The sequence below is a fragment of the Petaurus breviceps genome, unplaced genomic scaffold (genome assembly GCF_028583685.1).
Source record: "Petaurus breviceps papuanus isolate PSGF00001 unplaced genomic scaffold, PetGlider_PUasm1.0 98, whole genome shotgun sequence".
NCBI classification, from domain to species: domain Eukaryota; kingdom Metazoa; phylum Chordata; class Mammalia; order Diprotodontia; family Petauridae; genus Petaurus; species Petaurus breviceps.
In genome coordinates this window covers 24746607-24765245 of record NW_027187460.1, presented here as the reverse complement: position 1 = coordinate 24765245, position 18639 = coordinate 24746607, and the positions used below count along the sequence as shown (strand labels likewise).

The 18639-nt window shown below is 41.4% G+C and overlaps 1 long non-coding RNA gene across 25 annotated transcripts in view; it reads left to right on the top strand.

The window, feature by feature from the left end:
- Positions 1–18639, top strand: part of LOC138155735 (uncharacterized) — a 175220-nt gene that overhangs the window by 43733 nt on the left and 112848 nt on the right. For 5 of the 25 annotated variants that reach the window (XR_011166958.1, XR_011166953.1, XR_011166952.1 and 2 more), the window contains exons 2-3: positions 3341–3523; positions 4569–4643. The exons of 14 other annotated variants lie outside the window; for them this stretch is intronic. This is a non-coding gene — a long non-coding RNA (uncharacterized lncRNA). Of the gene's footprint in view, positions 1–3340; positions 3524–4568; positions 4644–10329; positions 10347–18639 lie in introns of those variants that run through there. 6 more of the 25 variants (XR_011166957.1, XR_011166956.1, XR_011166967.1 and 3 more) reach the window with 3 other exon arrangements.

Genomic DNA, 18639 nt, shown 5'->3' with positions numbered 1-18639 from the left:
GCCTTAGAGAGTTATTATCTTCCCAGAGGTGCACAGTTAGTCACTAGCACAATTGGGATATGAACACCGATCCTTTGGCTTCAAATCCAGTGTTTTCCAGTGTTCTTTAGACTGACCTGCTTACAGGTCAGTGTTTCTAGCACACACTCTATCTGGCTGTACTTCTGAGTCTCAGCGGAAGGCCTACCTGCTATAACAAGTCATTTCCCATCCTCCTTCATCTTAATGCTTTCCTCCAAGACTAACTCCAGTTTTTCCTGCATATGCTTTGTTTGTCCATTAGACCGGGAGCTCCCTCAGAGCGGGGATTGTCTTTTACCTTTCTTTGTATCTCTAGGTTTTAACACAGTGTCTGGCACATTGTAGGCAATTAATAAATATTTGTTGATTTTACCTGATACTACAGCAACCCTGTAAGGTAAGTAAATACTAAATTTAATTTTATTCCCCCTTTCTAGATAAGGAAACTGAGATTTAAGGGATTACTTTCTTTCAGAATCAGACAGCTTATGTCTGAGGCAGGAGTCTAGCCCGTATCTCTCATGAACTCAAATCCAGTATTCTTTCCATTATACCAACTTATCAATTCCTTGAGAGTAGACCAAAGCAGACCACATGTAATTTCTCTTCACAGTAGTGGGTTAATAAATATTTGGTGACTTTAATTTATGTAGAAATTTTAATATAGGCACTAAACTGACTCTTGATTTGCATTTTCTATGAGTCTGGGGGATCCATAACTTAGCTTTTATATGATTAATAATGGAAGTTCTGGGCCCTTTTTCCTATACTATTTATACAGTTTCCTATACTATTACACTGTTTCACTTGGATGATTTTATCAGCTCCCATATCTTAATTTATCCTCTCTGTGTGAATGTCTGTCAGATTTACTCATCCAGCTCTAACCTCTCTCCCAAACTCTATTCTTACATCTCCAGCTGCCTTTTAGATTGAATTTCAAACTGAATGTCTAGTAGACATGTTGTTTTTTTTTTTCCTTTGGAGGGGGAAAAGGCAAGGCAGTTGAGGTTGTGACTTGCCCAAGGTCACACAGCTAATTAAGTGTCAAGTGTCTGAGATAGGATTTGAACTCAGGCCCTCCAGACTCCAGGACTGGTACTCTTTTCACTGCAGTAGACATCTTAAACTCAACATGTCCAAAACTGAACTCGTCTTTACCACAAAACCTTCTCTACTTCGCACTTTTTCTCTTACTGTTGTTTATAGTACCACCATCCTCCCAGCCTCACAGCCTCGACTCCTTCTCTTTTCTCCCCTTATATCCAGTTAGCTGATCTGTCATTTCCATTTTTGTAAGATCTCTCTCTTATATATGGCCCCTTCTCCTCTGACATTACTACTACCCTCATTCAGGCCCTTCTTATCTCATACCTCTTGACTCTTTTAAAAAAAAAAAATTTTTTTTTTTTATATTTTTAAGCAATCGGGGTTAAGTAACTTGCTCAAGGTTACACGGCCAGTTATTTCTGGGTGTGGTGCTGAGTGTCCGAGCCCGGGATTCGATCTCCAGGTCATCCCAACACTGGAGCCGGTACTCTTACTCACTGAGCCACCTGGCCATCCCTAAGCAATTGGGGTTAAGTAACTTGCTCAAGGTTACAGGACCAGGTGTTTCTGGGTGGGTGCTAAGTGTCTGAGCCCAGGATTCGATCTCCAGGTCTTCTCAACACTGGAGCCGGTGCTCTTGCTCACTGTGCTACCTGGCCGCCCCATACCTCTTGACTCTTGCAGTAGCCAGCTGCTTGTTCTCCCTTGCCTCAAATCTCCACTCCAGATCTATCCTCTCTGTTCAGCTGTCAAAGTGATCTTCCTAAAATGTAGAACTGACTATATCACTCCTCCTTCCTTCCCTCCACTGGCTCCCTATTACCTCCAGGACCAAATATCAAACCTTCTGTTTGGCTATCAAAGGCCTTCACAACCAGCCTCCTAGTGCCATTCCAGTCTTCTTACACCTTATTCCCCTTCATGTACCCCACAGTGTAGTGACATTGACCTCCTTACTATTCCTCCCACAAGGTGCCCCATCTGCTGGCAGTGTTTTCCATTGACTGTCCCACGTGCCTAGAACGTGCTCCCACTCCATTTGTACCTCCTAACTTCCCTGACTTTCTTCAGGTCTCATCTAAACCCCCATCTTGTACAAAAAGCCTTTCCTAAGCCTCCTAAATCTTAGTACCTTCCCTCTGAGACCATAGACCATCCCCTTTTGATCTCCATAGATCTTGTTTGTATGGGGTTGTTTGTATGTTATCCCCCCATCCCCCTTTAGACTGAGCACGTTGAGAGCAGGGACTTTTTTTTTTTTAACTTTTTTTAATATCCCCACTGTTTACAGTGACTGACATATAGTAGGTGCCTCATAAATGCTAGTTCACTGACTAGTAAAAAGAACCACATAAATATGAACTATGAATGCTGACACAACATTTATATTTCTGTCTTGGAAATCCAGGAGCAAGCATCCCAACTTGGATAATTATTCTGAGAAATTATGTTTGATTTGCATCTGATCACAGATAGCAATTTCAGCTTTATGGTTTCTGAGATGACTGAAGTGAAGACAACCACTTATCCCTGCATCAGCTGTGTTTGCTGTCAAAGGGCCATTCAGTCCCAAGACTTTCTTCAGTACCTACTCTGAATAAGATCCCAAATCAGGGGACTTGTATGTAGATCATTAAGCCAAGTAACTAATCAGAATTGAAATTCTAGTTGAGTGTCTGTAGTGAGATGCTTGGTCTTGGATGGATCCCTTACATTCTTTGTGCCTTATGTTCTCCTTTAACTGGTTCAGTGGGAGTAATAGTTGTTAGGAGAAGCCTTGAGGTTAGAAATAAACCTGTGTGTGTTTTATATATATATATATATATAGCGTAGCATCCTAGATTTCAAATCATCCAAGTAATGAGTAAGTAAATACTTACTGAATATCTACTATGATGTACAAAAGTACTGTCTTAGACATTGTGGGGGAGACAATGAAGTATAATTATAACTGACATTTAATTGGTACTTGATAAGCAGCCTGGCATAGTGGGTAGAGAGCAGGCCTCTGAGTCAGAATTTAGACTTGGATTTAAATTCTCCCTCTGATTCATACTGGCTCTGTGTCCTTTCACATGATTAGTGACCCAGTCAACTTTCTCACACTGCAAATTATAGAGCAGGTCCTCATATGCATTGGTAGAGGGAGTTTCCACACTGGGATTTCCCTTTGTCAATATTACCGGCACAATTTAAAAAAAAAGTCTGGGGTGGGGTTAGGGATTATTGGATTTTTTTCAAAGTTTTTTTCCTTCCATTCTATTTCCAGGCTCATTCTGATTTCAAGCCTAGCCAGCCTTCTCCTATGCCATATATGGACAGCATTCTTTCTTACAGTCTAGTTTGGTTGACCCGTCACAAACAATCTTGGCAATTAGATAATACCAGAATATAGAGGGAAAGATGGAAGAGTTGCCACAGGATATAATATCTGCTGGAAGTTAAGAGGATGGTAAGTTTACTGATGGCTAAAGAGGACCTGAGCTGGCCTGTGGGGTTCAGATAGGATGAGCAAGAATGTGAAGAAAGGTACCACCAAAGGGAACAGAAAAGAGGTGCATAGGGGTAGTGATTTTTTTGTATGGGAGTAGTGGGGAAATAGCTGGAAAACTAAAGGGTACCAAGATTGCAGGGACCTTGAATTTCAGGGTAAGGAGTTTGGACTTGACCTGACTGAAAAAAATTTCTGACTATACTTCCCTCTTGCTATAAATCTTCCTGAGTGGCTGTGGCCAAAACATTCATCACCCTGTTAGCCAGCTTTCTGTGAATGTAGCTAGGCTAGTCCTGGGACGATCAAGGCCATTACTGGACCCTTATTTGAAGCTTGTCCAACTTGATGTAGGACCTGTCAGAGCTTGTAGCCTGTAGCCTAGAGGGTTGAGGATTATCACCCTTCCTGATGAGGCAGCAGAGTAGGGGAAAAGAACTCTCCAAACCAGAAGCTATGCTTTCTATTTCATAAATAGCCTTTAGATGTAATTTTATTTTGTTTTTAAGTTAAAAAAAAAACATTTGTTTTTTAATTTAAGAGAGCATGAGACAACATAATGTTACAAAGAAAATTCAAGTCCCTTCACCTCCCTGGGCCTTGGTTTCCTTTTTTATAAAATGAGGAGGTTGGACTAGTTGACCTCTGAGGTGCCGCCAGGTTCCAAATCTGTGATCCTCTGACCTTGCAGATGTTATTTTTTAAAAAGGCATTGGTTACCATACTGGCTGTTTAAAGGTACTCAGCCTATAGTGGAAGCTAAGCCTCTAGTTCCCTAATGTGTAAAGAACACTGCAGAGCACTCCCTCCAAAAGGAGAGGCATCCTGACTATTTCCTCTCAGTCTGGGTCCTCTCCCAGCTTTCCGGCTTTCATGAGTATGTGTGTGGGGGGAGATGACCCGATGCCAAGATACGAACACAGTTTCCCTTGCTCTGTCCCCAACTCCAATTGTCAGCCTTCCAGGATGACCTCACTTGGATCTGTGCCTTCTGTTTGTTTTGGAGGTGCTGAGAAGGCCATCACGTGGCTTTCACGGGTTTCCTCGTCATCGTTGGTGGAGGGCCATGGATGCCAGCCACGTGAGTAGCCCCTGAGCGGGGGCACTATGAAACATTCCCCAGCCATGAGCCCCAGGGCAGAGCTGAGGAGAGAAAGAGGGGAGAAGAAATGGGAAAAGGAGGGGAGATTGCTTTCATTCCTGCCAGCTGACTAAGATTGGCCGGGCAGTCTATCCTGGCAGGGAATTTTCCTGGAGGAAGAGAGGGCTGGGCTTGGGGGGCTGAATCAGACTTGTGACAACTTGCCATTTCTAATCCCACTTTAAAGAGAATCACCGGAAGAGAAAGGTCTGAGTCAGAATCCACGAAAACACTGAACACATTTGTCTGCCTTCATGTTCCCTGCTGACTAATGTTACCCAGAATGTTACTGAGACACACAGCCCTCTCTGTGTGCTGGGTCAGAGAGGAAAAATGTGACACTTTTTTTTCCCTCTTGAGTCTTTAAAATTGGCAGAGGGCATGACCCTGTGTCCCATTTGCCACCCCCAGTTTTATTTCTTCCCCATCCTGTCCATTTGCTGAGACTTAGAGGATTACACATCCCTCAGGGACACATGCCACATTCTTTCTTTCTAGCCTTAGCCTGCCTTGCAGCATCTCTGTCCCTTTGAAAGTCAGTGTCCGACTGTGTAGCCCAGCCTGGCAAATTGTGTGGGAAAGGAACCAGGCCAGTGGTTAAACAGGCTTTTAGTCTGAGTGGTGACTTGGTATTGAGGAGGAAGGGGAATAAACCAAGGATGTTCCCAGGAGAGAACAGGACAGACTTATCAGGCAGAGAAGTCATACTCTTAAAAACAAGATTTCAATATAAGTTAGGGGCTGTTTGATCAGGGGCCTAATGAGTAGAAACACCACCACATTCATAGAACCATGATTAATCCAGGTTAGACCTGGAAGGGACCTTAGAGTTCATTTAGTCCAGTCCCCTTTGTGAGAGGTATCATATAGTCAGAAGACCTGAGTTCAGATCCTAGCTGGCATTTACTAACTGGGTACTAACAGGCAAGTTATGTAACCTGTAATCTTGTTCACTTGAAATGGGGGGGGCGGAGAGGAGGGAGAATATTTCTACTATCTACCTCAAGGGGTTGTTGTAATGATTGTAAGTCCTTTAAAAGCAATGCTATGGTTACTGTTTCAAAAATTTGGATAAGCTTTTGTTGAATTGCTGTCACTTACATTTCTCCTTCTATGCCTCTCACTTCCCTCCCAGTGAACTGTGTTTCCTTTATAACAATTAAAAAAACAACCCTGACCTATCACAAAATATCTGATCTGCCTGCAGTGTTCTACATCTGTGGAACCTACCTTTTTCAAAGGAGTAGAAGTGGGGGGTGTCTTTTTATATCTTTTTTGGTTTCAGTGTTGGTTATAATAATTTCACAGTATTGTTTTGATTATGTTGTTATTTTCATTTCTATTAGTCTCATCATTCTATGTATTTTCCTGACTCTTCTTACATCACTATTAGTTTATCAGTCTTCCCATTTCCCTTATTTTTCAATGTGTTTATAATTTTTTAATAACAGTAATTTTAAAAATATATATATATTTTAAACTACTCCTTAGATTATTACCACAGATGGAAAAATAGGTCTGGAGATTAAAGTGACAAGGTCACATAGATAGTATTTATCAATTCCTAGACCCTCAAATTCCCACTTAACTTTTTACCATTTCCCTGAAGAAATGAAGATGAAGACTGCATTCATCAGTTAACCCAATTAATCAGATTTAAGTTAAGAATCAGCTGAGGCAAGGCAGTCTATTAATTTACAAGTCACTGATTGACTTTAGCCAGTGGGTGGACATTATTCATTGTGGTCATTCTTTCCTTAACTGGTTGGAAAGATAGGGTTTGGCATACCCTGAAAGGAAGGAAGCACCTTTGTTGTAGTAGAAAGAATTTTGAGTTTGGAAATAGACTAAAGTTTGGGATTTGAAATTGGGAGGGAACATGACTTGGATCTTTTCTGGAAGTGAGGTGGAGACCTAGATATGTGTCAAATAAATCCTCCACCCATCAGTTCTAGACTAGGGTGGTTCTAGCAGTGGAATCCCATTCTTCTTGGGGAGGAAGTAAAGATGATCTCCTGAGTTGGAAGAGACTGTATGACATAGAGGTGACCTCTATGAAGTGAAGGAGGGGCTTAAATTGTTGACTGTTATTGTAATTTCCATCCCCGAGGGGGGAAATGAGGAATAAGTCTGGGTCAGTCTAGCATACAGTGAAAGAGCTGACCGCCCAGTGATGCATGCTGTATGCCTCCCCACTGAGAGGTTGTGATCTAATACACATAATGAAGAACATACTTTTGGACATGACCAGTGTGGGAATTTTGGAATAAGGTGGGAGGGAGAAAAAAATGAATGCTTTATAATTGAAAATATTTTAATTAAAAAACTTCATTTTGAGGGATCTTTGGACATTAAGTATCTGCTGTGTAGAAGTTGCCCTCTTGCTTGTTATGGATATGCTAAAACTAAAATGACAGAGTACCTTTCCGCCTCTCCCCCCCATCACTAATATTCTAGGAGATGCGAAGGGATCATAGGACATTGGAATGTTAGAGTTGAAACAGTGCTTAGAATTCATTGATCAACAACCATTTATTTAAGCACTTGTTACCTACCCCCTCATCCCTAGTAAGGATTCATGTTATAAATAGGGAAACCAAAGAGCTTTTTTATTAACTATAGCCAACCTTGGAGCTGGAGAGATGCAGCTGAGAAGTGTTAGAGGTGTGTGAGTATGGGCCAAAGAAGAGGCATCTTCTAAGGCATGGAAGGGGTTGGGATAGAGAATTCAAAGATTTTGCATTCCTTTAGTATGTAGGAATATATTTTGTGTTGAGTTGGGATTCTCTGCCTGTATAGAAGCAAGTTCGTATCTGTTAGCAAGACTAAAGATTAATAGCGTTTGTGACGTGTCATGTAGGAGGTTGTATTTGATGCTTGATTTGAGGGATAGGGTGGTGTAGACCAGAGTTCCAGTCTCAGCCTAGGTCACATTGCTTAACCTTTCTGTGCCCCACATTCTTCTTCTGTACAATAGAGAAAATACTACTCGCATTACCTATTCCTGGATGTATTTTTTTAATTAGTTTTTTTAATTTAGTTTTTTTCTCTCCCTCTCATCTTAGTCCAAAATTCCCACATTGATCATGTCCAAAAATGTGTTCCTCGTTATGTATATTAGACCATAACCTTTCTGTCAGGAGGTATGTAGAATTCTTCATCACTGATCTGTCAACAAACATTTTTTAAGCAGCCCACAAGGTTCCTGGCACTGTGCTAAGTACTGGGGCATACAGAAAGAGGCAAAAGACAATCCCTGCCCTTAAAGAGGTTACAATCTAGTGGAGGATACAACAGGCAAATATTTACAACCACTCTTTGTGCAGCACAAATAGGAAATAATTAACAGAGAGAATGCACTGGAATTAAGAGGGGTTGGGGAAGGCTTCCTGTAGAAAGTAGAAATACTAAGAGGAAGCAGGAAGTCAGTCAGTGGAGCAGGGGAGGGAGACCATTGTAGGCATAGGGGACAGCCAAAGAAAATGCCCAGAGCTTGAGAGATGGAATGTCTTGTTTGTGGAACAGTGAGGAGGCCAGTGTTATGTGACAGCAGAATCTTTTGTAGGAAACTAAGGTGTAAGAAGACTGGGAGGCTAGGAGAGAACTACATAATACAGGATAGGGCTTTGAATGCCAGACGGAACATTTTTAAAAATTTGATCCTAGATGTTATTGGGAACTGCTGGAGTCTTGGAATTGTTATTAATCTTTATGTTGATCAGATTGGCTCTTGTTGATGTTATAAATTATTCTTTTGACTTTGTTGACTTCATTCACTCTACATTAGTCCAAACATATCTTCTGAGGGGTTTCTGAAACTGTTCTTTTCTTTTATTTCTTGCCATACAATAGTATTCCATTACATTCATATGCTATAATTGGTTCAGCCAGTTCCTAATTGATGGGCACATCTTTAGTTTTCTAGTTGGTTTGCCACCACAAAAGGAACTGCTCTAAATATTTTTGTATGGAGGACCTTTTCTTCTTTCTTTGATCTGGTGGATGGAGTTTTGACATTGATGCAGAAATTAAATCGAAAGTCTGGACAAAAAAATATCCCCCAAACTTAGGAAATACAAATGGATTGGGTAGTTCCAAGGTGGGCTTGCGTAACACAGGTCCTTGTGGTTTTGAGGTTGGCTCCTATCTGTGTTCTTGCATAAATATCCTGTTCTGGGACCATTTATTCTGATCTGAATTAGTAATCCTGGTTTGGTGAAACCTAAAGATACTTATGTTACTATGGAAACAAGTAAGCTGTCCTATATTCTACATTATGTCATCCTCCTGCATGGTTAAAGAATAGGGAGCATTGGCTTTAACTAGGACATCTGCTGAATAGGTATGTTGGGCAGAGTAAGGGAAGGGGCCAGAAGTGAGAATAGAATTTGTGTTTCTAATAAGTAGGCATATGAAATTTGCAGGAGGTCCTGTTAGGAAGGAAGGGTTTTGTTGAAGGCTGGTGAATACAGTCAACTGCAATAGCCACCAGGCCCTCCTCCCCATCTTTTGCATTTTTGAATACTCTGTATTCAGTAGGGCTTTTCCTGAGAGCATATATTAAGCACTTACTGGGTGTCAAGTACCGTGCTAAATCCTGGTGACTCAAATACAAGCAAACAAGATGCCCAGCTTTGAGGTTGAGATATCTTAAGAAGTGAGGGGGAAAGTTGGACCTGGGTGAGATACAAAGAAGGCTCACTCATCATAGTTCCCAGTATTATAAATGGGCATAAGAAGACTCACTGTTAATGAGGTATCCCCTCATTCTCTCCCCAAGATGAGATTATATATGTAAAGTGTTTTGCACACCTTAAGCACTGAATAAAAGTGAGCTGTTTATTTCTTTTCCAGTGACACCTTACTCAGATGACATTCTTTACTGCAGTTTTCCTGTGTAGTTCCTTATTTGCTAATGGTGTACCCTGTTCATGCTCAACCATATATCTGCCTGTTGCTCTGTAAATTAATATTATGGCTAATTCTTTAGAGGCCTTCTTATCCCCATTTTGCAGATGAGCAAACAGAGGCTCAGAAGGACTTGTCCATGGTCATACTGTGCATGAGTTTCAGAGGTAGGTTTTGGACCCAGGGTGTGTCCCTATCTGGGTCCACAATTTTGTAGTACTGCCTCATATTCTCTTTAAGCCAGGGTGTGTGTGTGTGTGTGTGTGTGTGAGAGAGAGAGAGAGAGAGAGACAGACAGACAGACAGTGTGTCACAGACAGATATAGATACCTTTGGTTATTTGGTGAAACCACCTCTTCCTTGTTTGCCTACATTTGTAATGGAAGAAAATGTTAATTATTATTTGGAGATAAATGAAAATAAAGACATAAATTCGTTTTCCCATCTGAGCTCATGGACACAGCTTCCAGCCCCTTCGGAATCTGTCTTAATCCTTCTGCTGCAGGCATTTGAGAGTTCCAGCTGGGGAACATTTCTTTAGTGTATACCTTTCTTTTTAAGGTTATATCCTCAGGGTGTGGTCCACATGAAGAATAATGCTTCTTTACGGGCTTATCTGTGACATAATGCACCGTGAATAAGTCAGTTTATTTATTGGTCCTGTGACTGGCAGCCAGCAGCAAAGCGAAGCTGTGGGAACTAAGGGTAGCCAGGAGGAGTCATGTGCAGGAAAGGGTAAGTTACTGGAATCCACCAGGTACAGCCATTAAAAGGAAATAATTTGGCTTCCTTGGGTAACCTGGCACAGGAGAAGAGCAGGTTCTAGCAGGAGCAGGCGGTGCTGTAGGAAATGGGGTTGGCTGAGTCCACAGGGGATTGGTTCCCTCTGACGAGCGCTGGGGTGCAGTGTGGGGCAGGGAACCTGGAGAGAGCCGCCCATTGGAGGTTCCATGAAGGAGTAAATGGTGCAGAGGGCCACCTCTTATTGATGCTATGGATTGGGGAAACAGGACTTGAATTTTAAATGTGAACCCCACTCACCAACCTTGCCCTCCTGTAAAGAGATGCTGTACTAACTTTGGAGGTTGAGACTCCCAACAGTGGGGTCTCTGATTCTACCATTAACCAATTGTGAATGAGTCTCATCCAAGGACCTCATATCTGTCAAAATATATCACCTGCAAAGGGCCCTACAAATAAAAGTAAGCTTTGCCGAAATAAATTGTAGCCCCTTGAGGGCAGGAATTAATTATCTTGGATGTTGTAGAGAATTTCAGCTAAAGAACTCTTAGAGATCATCTGTCCAGTCCAACCCTCTTCATCTTGCTCAAGAGGAAGCTGAAGGGCCAGAGAGCTTACTTTGAGCAAATCCAAGTCATGAAGTTAGTGTCAGAGCTGATAATATAACCAAGGTCTCCTGACTGATAGTTTTCCATTCTACTACAATATGTGTTTTCTGTCATTTTGTCCTCCTAGCTCCTTCCAGGATACCCTGAATGTTTCTGGCACTGCTTCTGTGTTTGCTGATGATTTACTCTAAAGGGTATGAGTTTGGAGGTGTTGGAATGGATAGGGGTCTTCTTTTCCCTTCTGTGATGTAAAGGCTCCTCGAAGATCTATTTGGACAGTAACTATGGGAACTTCAAAACTAGTCCTTTCCTGCCTTTCTGGACCTTATAGTGTAAGACTTATCGTCCTGAGTTCAAATTTGGTCTCAGACCTTACCTTGGGGAAACCAAGTTTCCCAAGTTGTGTGACCTTGGGCAAGTCACTCGATCGAATTTGTGATAGTTTCTTCATCTGTAAAATGAGCTGTAGAAGGAAATGGCAAACCAGTCCATTGTCTTTGCCAAGAAAACCCCAAACAGGGTCATGAAGGGGTGGACACAACTGAAACAACAACATCAATACAAATTTAAAAGCAAAAAATTGATAAGCAAAGTCTAGAAACAGCTACAGACAGCAATCAGTGTTTATGAACACAAACTACTAAAGAAGAAACTGTCATTCTTCTAGATCTAGTGGGAAAACTTGAAAGGGTTAGAACCAGGGGTGGCTCGATTCTGTTGTTTTGTTGATTGTCTAGACTTAAGAGAGTGATGGAGAAAATGTCTATAAGGCAGATTGAATTTAAGTGTGTTGCTGGTACAAATGGTTTAGTGTTGTTTGGAAAGCTGGTTGTGAAGCATGTCCTAGCACACTCCTGGTTCAGATCACTATTTTGTCCTCAGTACCACATTATATTCTAAATGGATAAAGTATGTAAATACAAAAACATCTATTAAAAAAAAATCTGGAAGAGAATGGAGGTTTTTATCTTTAACAGTTACTTGATGGAGAAAACATTTTTTTGTCATGTGCTGTTAGAATCAGTGAACCAAAAGCATTTAAGTACCTACTATGTGCCAAGTACAGTTCTGGGTGCCTGGAGATAAAAAGACAAAAATAGGATCATCTTTGCCCTTAAAGAGCTTATATTTGATGGCTCCACACTAGTAACTGGATGAAAGAAGGACTTTGGAAGCCTTATGGGAGAGGGGAGTTTGAGCTCAGCTTGGAAGGAAATGGGGGATTCTTAGAGGCAGTGTGCCAAGGGAGAGCTCATTCTAGGCAGGGGAGGCAGTATCATTTGTGAGGAACAGCAATTCTAGTTTGGCTGGAGGGTAGAGTCTCTGAAGGGCAGTGAGGTTAGCTTTCTTGCTCTTTGGGAGGGCAGCTGGGTGGCACAGTATGTGGACCTTTGCATCAGAAAGAGTCTCAGACTCACAGATACTTAAGAACTTATGAATTGTGATCCTGGACAAGTGACACTGTGTCATAGTTTTCTCATGTGTAAAATGGGGGCAAAAATAACACCTGCCTCATAGGGTTATTGTAACAATCAAACTAACTAACACGTAAAGTGCGTTGTGAACCTTAAAGTGCTATGTAAATGTTTGTTGTTGAATCATGTCCAGCTCTTTGTGATCCCTTTTGGTATTTTCTTGGCAAAGACACTGGTGTGGTTTGCCATTTCTCCAGCTCATTTTATAAGATGAGAAAACTGAGGCAGATAGGGTTAAGTGACTTGCCCAGGGTCACACAGCTAGTGTCAGTGACCAAATTTGAAAGTCCTTCTGACTCTACACCTGGTGCTCTATCCACTGCGTCACCTAGCTGCCCATATAATGCTAGGTATTAGCTATTAATATTTTTGGGCCAAGTTGGCAAGGTCTTTGAATGCCCACAGAGGAGTTTATGGTTGAATCTAGAGGTAATAGGGAACCACTGAAATTTATTGAGTTTTATTTATCACACGGGGGGAGTGATATGGTCAGACTTGTGTTTTAGCAAAATTCATTTTGGCAGATGTCTGGGAGGATGGATTAGAGAGGAGAGAGGCTTGAGATTGGGGGACCAGTTTGGAGGGTATTACAACAGCTTGTGAGGGGGAGTGTTATTAAATTGGGGGTTTGAGAGAGTAGAGGGGCAATGGGAGTAGAAAATTGTCAGGTATTATGGGGATAAAATCAATAAGATTGGCTATGTGGTGTGAAGATTAAGAATGATCCTAAATTTGGAAACCTAGAAGATCTGAAAGGTAGTGGTAGGTATTCTTATCAGAAATAGGGAAAAGACCATAAAAGTCAAAACTGGGGATGGGGTGGTGTCACACCTATGATTTCATTGGATTGGGAACTCCAGAAGGAGTTCAAGTCTTTCTCCCAAAGCAGATCTGAACCTCTTTTGTAACATCTGGTCTTAGAGAAGTCACCTAGAGTACTGAGAGGGTTGATTGACTTGCCAGGTCCAGGGTCACACAGCCAATAGGTGTCATAGGCAGCACTTTAACCCAGATTTTTATGACTCTGAAGCCAGTCAAGTACTTTACTGCTAAAATAGATGAACTCACTTATATAAAACAAAGTATTTCAACCAGATAAAATCAGTGCAGCGAAAATTATATCATGCTTCAGACACTACCCCCAGTCTCCTACCTGTTCTTTTTTCCCTTTATTTCTTTAAAAATATCACCAGCTTGTCATTCTATTCTCCTATGTAGTAATTTTTTATATTATTGTTATCTAGGACCTTAAGTACTGGTATATTCCTAGTTCCTGAAGAGCAGAGGTATCAGACATGTGGGCTTTGGATCAATCAGTCAATCTGTAAACATCTATGACGTGCTTTTTATGTTCCAGGCACTGTTTATTGTTTAGTGGCCCCATTTCTGTTGGGTTTGAGAACTTAATTGGTGGTACCCTGAAACACAAGTGCCAGAATTTTAGGCTTCATGAGAACAAATGATCAATGATCATGTAATGTAATCATGTAAAAAACACTGTTCTGGGCATATCAGGGCACGTTTGAGTCCTGGCTCTGCTACCAAATAGCTCTGTGACTGAGTGAATCATTTAATTTGTCTTGGTTTCCATGTTTATGAAATTGTGATGATAATAATAAGTGAGATCATAGATAGGGCTCCCTCATTTTATAGAAAGGTTAAATGACTTGCCCAAAGTCACATAGGTAGAGTAGGTATTAGAGAAGGTAGGATACCAACCCAAGTCCTCTCTGACTCCAAATTCAATAACACAAAGCTACTACTTGAATGGGACCTCGGTAAAGAAGAGTTGGTTTTTTATGCTTATCTCCTGTGTCTTTCTTGCCAGCCCCACACCTGAACAACCCATTGTGGCATCTGTTATACCACAGGACTACAAACTGTTAGTATAAAAATATTAGAACATAGAATATAAGAGATGGGAGACCTTAGAACGTAAGATGTTAGAGGTGGAATGTACCTGAGGCCTCATTTAGTCCAGAGCCTCTTTCTTTCAGAAAAGGGAAAAGTCTTGTCTTTCACTCTTATTACTACCTACATTCTTCCATTAGCTTGTGAACTCCTAGAGGGCAAGGACTGTCTTGTGCCTTTATATCCTCAGTTTTTAGCACAGTGCTTGTTCACTTATTCACTCACCAAATGATTGACCCTTCTCCATCTCTTTATCTATTCATATGTAGCCTACTCTTGGTTTTCACTGACCAGAACATAGTATGTAATATGTGTGCTCCATAGTGTGTAACATGTGTGCTTGGGACTTACAGCCACAAAAGGACTTGAAACCATGGGGATCAGTTGAAGGAACTTCAGATGTTTGCCTTGGAGAAGACAAGATTGGGTGGGATAATCCCCGTCTTTAAATATCTAAAAGGTCCCTCTTGGAAAAGGAATGAGATGTGTTCTGAGTGGTTTCAGGGGAATGAGTGGAAGGAGACTCTTGGTTCAGTGTTAGAAGATCCTTCTACTTGGTAGACTTATGCAAAAATCAAATGTGCTATTTTAGCAGTGACTTCCTAGCCTTTGGGAGGGGCTGGTCTCCTGGCAGGGGCTTTGATGTTCACTTGTCAGATTTTAAAGACTGTGGGGTGGATAGCAAAACGTGTGAACTGCTGGACATCAAAGTATCAAGTCTAGCTGATATGAGTTCAAATCCTGCCTGATCAGAAATTATTTAACCTCTCTCAGCATCAGTTTCCTCATCTGTACAGTGGGAAAAAATTGGTAAAAAATAATAGCACTACTCTCAGCAGAAAATTGAAGGTATTATCTAGGAAGTTCTGGTCGATTAGCAAAAACCTCCCCATATCATTAATATTCCTTGATTAAAGACTTTCAGCCTTAAAAAATAATCTAAAATAATATATATCTGAAGGTCTTTTTCTTGCAGTATGTTGTGGTTTAGGAAAAAAGACAGAACTTGTTTTACTAATGGCCTAGTCCCATCCCTGCCTTTCCAGCCTTCTTACACCTAACTCTAGCCTTACTCCCTGAACTCTTAGATCCAGTGACACTGGCCTCCTGACTGTCCCATTAACAAGACACTCCACTTCTCCACTCCAGCCATTTTTTCTGGCTGTCCTCCATGCCTGGAATGCTTTCCCTCATCTCTACATTATGGTTTCCTTGGCTTCCTTCAAGTCCCAATTAAAATCCCATCTTCTATAGGAAGCCTTCCCCAACCCCTCTTAATTCTAATGCTTTCTCTGTTAATTATTCTCTAAAAATCCTGTGTACCTTGTTAGCACCTTTTTGCTTATTGTCTCCTCCATTAGATTTCGAATTGCTTGAGAGCGGAGACTCTCTTTTTTCTCTTTTTGTATTAGCACAGTGCTTGATACCTAGTAGATGCCTAATAAATGCTTATGGACCAAGAAAAAAAATAATAGCACTTACCACACTGGATTATTGTGAGACTCATATCAGATACTGTATGTAAAGTGCTATGCAAACCTTTCGAGTGCTACGTAAATTATTCCAGATAGTGTTATGTTGTGGAGGGACAAATATATTCGGGAGAAGATAGAATGAAATTTGATGGTCATTAGACTTAGAGAATTCAGAGTCAGGGACTTTATGTAGTCCAAACCCTTTATTTTAAAGATGAGGAGGATGCAGTTCTTTGAGACTAAATGATTTGTTCAATGTCACATACATAGATAATAAAAAAGTATCAAAGCCTTGATTCAAACCTAGGTCCTCTGACTTGAAATCCTGAGCTTTTTTAGCACTATGCCAAGCAAAGGTCATCCCCTAAGATGATCTTTGAGGTTTATTTCAACTGTGGTTCTATGATTTTAAACAACCCTTTTACCTTTGGCAGTCAGCCAGACCGTGAAGCTGTGTCAGCTCTGCACATTCAAAAGATTTTTGAAAGCGAAATCCATTTGTCAGCCCCCTAGATCCAGTTTCCCCACTCCTGTTTGCATTTTGTAGTTTTGGCTGGGAGGGGTGGGAGAGCCTGGGAAGCAGGGGGTAGGGCTGGAGAATATGTATGTAGTAGTCCTTTGCTCTGGCCTGTGCTATCCAAGACTGGACTCGTCCTTGGAAAGCTGCCTGACTAGGTAGCAGCAGGCTCTCATAGCTGGGTGCCCCTGAGGGTGTTTACCTCTCTTGTTTATTTTAGTTCTGAGAGAATGAGAACGGTTCAGTGCATCTGGGTGAAAGGTTGGGCCTGAGCCCCAGGTTAGTGAGTGTCACCAGAGACAGCTCCTGGGACTCCCTTCCCTTTCACACAGCTCCTCCTCCTCCCTCTCCTCCCAATCTTGTATTGCTTCATATGCCCTATGCCATTGAACATCTCAGGAGAAAACTGAGAAGTCAGGTTTGACAGCTTGGATCCCTGTTAACCACTGGCTTAAAAAGAAGAAAAAAAGACCAGTGGGAATGAAGTGTGTAGTGGGTGGAACTTGGGGTGGCAGTGGGGATTTGTGAGCAGGGGAAGGTTTCTTTAAATTTAAAGAAAATTAATTATTGTACAGTGGAAAGGTAAATCATATGGTCGGACAATCTGGGTTCAAATCCTGGCTGTGGTTCTTGCTACTTATGTGATCATAGAAAGTCACTTATACCCTATAGGCCTCAGTTTCCTCATCTGGAAAATGGAGGTGGAGAAGAGGGTTGAACTAGTTGACTTATGAGGTCTTTTCCAACTTGAAATCTCTGACCTTAAGTTTACCAGGTAAGCAGTCTTATGTAAGTTTACTTTCTCCATCCATCTCTCCCCACAACCTACTATACTAGCATGATCCCATGTTATTATGTAATCTTGTCTCTGTGCTTATCCCTACTTTTGCCTCTCAGACCCTCCTAGATCATAGGATTTAGAGTTAAGATCTAGCCCAGCCTCCTTTTATAGATGAGGCCTGGGGAGGTTCAGTTAAATTGTACATGGTCACAATAGCAGAGACAGGATTTGAACCCAGGCCCTCTGACTCCAAAGCCAGTACTTTTTCTACCATTTCATCTTTTTCTTCCCTTTGACTTATACTTTAGGGCTCCTGATTACTGGATGCTAGTTTGAAAGGATCTATACCTTGATAGGTCATGTTGTCATGGGATCACAACATTGCTGGTTCTTGAAAGCCATCCAAACGCCCCTTGTTTTACAGGATGACTGAGTTACTTACCCAAAGTTCACACAGATAGTCATAGGCAGAGCCATGGTTCAAACTCAGGCCCAACGACTTCAATCCAGGTCTTTTCATTATAATATCCTACTTGCCCTTCTTGACTTGGAAGAAGGTGTTAACAGTAACAAGTATCAAGATATGTTAGCAGCAGCACTGATTTTGTTTTTAGTAGGCCTGGCCACTTAGTTAATGGATAATGCTGGATTTGAAGTCAGGAAGGGCCAGAGTTTGAACTCTGTGTTGCATATGCATTGGCTGTATGACCCTGGGCAAGTCACTTAATTGTTGCCTGTTTCCTCATCTGTAAAATGGGAGTAATATTGCCTCTCTTTTAAGATTGTTTTGAGGATCAAATGAGATGCTGCATACAAATTGCTTTACAAACTTTAAAGCACTAGATAAATATTGTTGTTTTTGTTATTAGTAGTAGTAGCAGCAGCAGCAGCGGCAGCAATAACAGTCTCTGCCAGAGCCTTAGTTTTCTCATCTGTAAAATGAAGTCTTTTCCGATATTGTCTCTGATTGTGTGTAATTTCCTTTTGAAAGTCACAGACATGGGGTAGCAAGGTGGCACAGTGAATAGAGCACCTGCCCTGGAGTCAGGAGGACCTGAGTTCAAATCCAGCCTCACACACTTTACACTTACTAGCCGTGTGACCTTGGGCAAGTCACTTACCCCCAATTATCCTGCCTTCCCCCTTCAAAAAGAAAAAAAATAGTCACTGACAATGGGAAATTTGGGAATGCTGTTCCCTACTATCTGTTTTGATGCATACTAGCATATCTCATAGCTAATAATTGCAGACCCCTGCTCTAGACTCTAACTTTCATTGAGCAGAGGGGAAACTGAAGACATCTCCTGACTGCCTTGCACCCAGGATTGTTGAATTTTGCTTTTCTAGGATGCAAAAATACAAATTTTTTTACTCTGACTCTTTTTGTTATTGCTGAAAACCCCGGCAAACATAACCTGACACAGACTCGCTTAGTGGGGGCAAAGTCTGTGTGTGTGAGACAGGGAGAGGGAGAACGGAGATAGCAATATCTATTCTATGTTCAATGAATGTCAGACTTA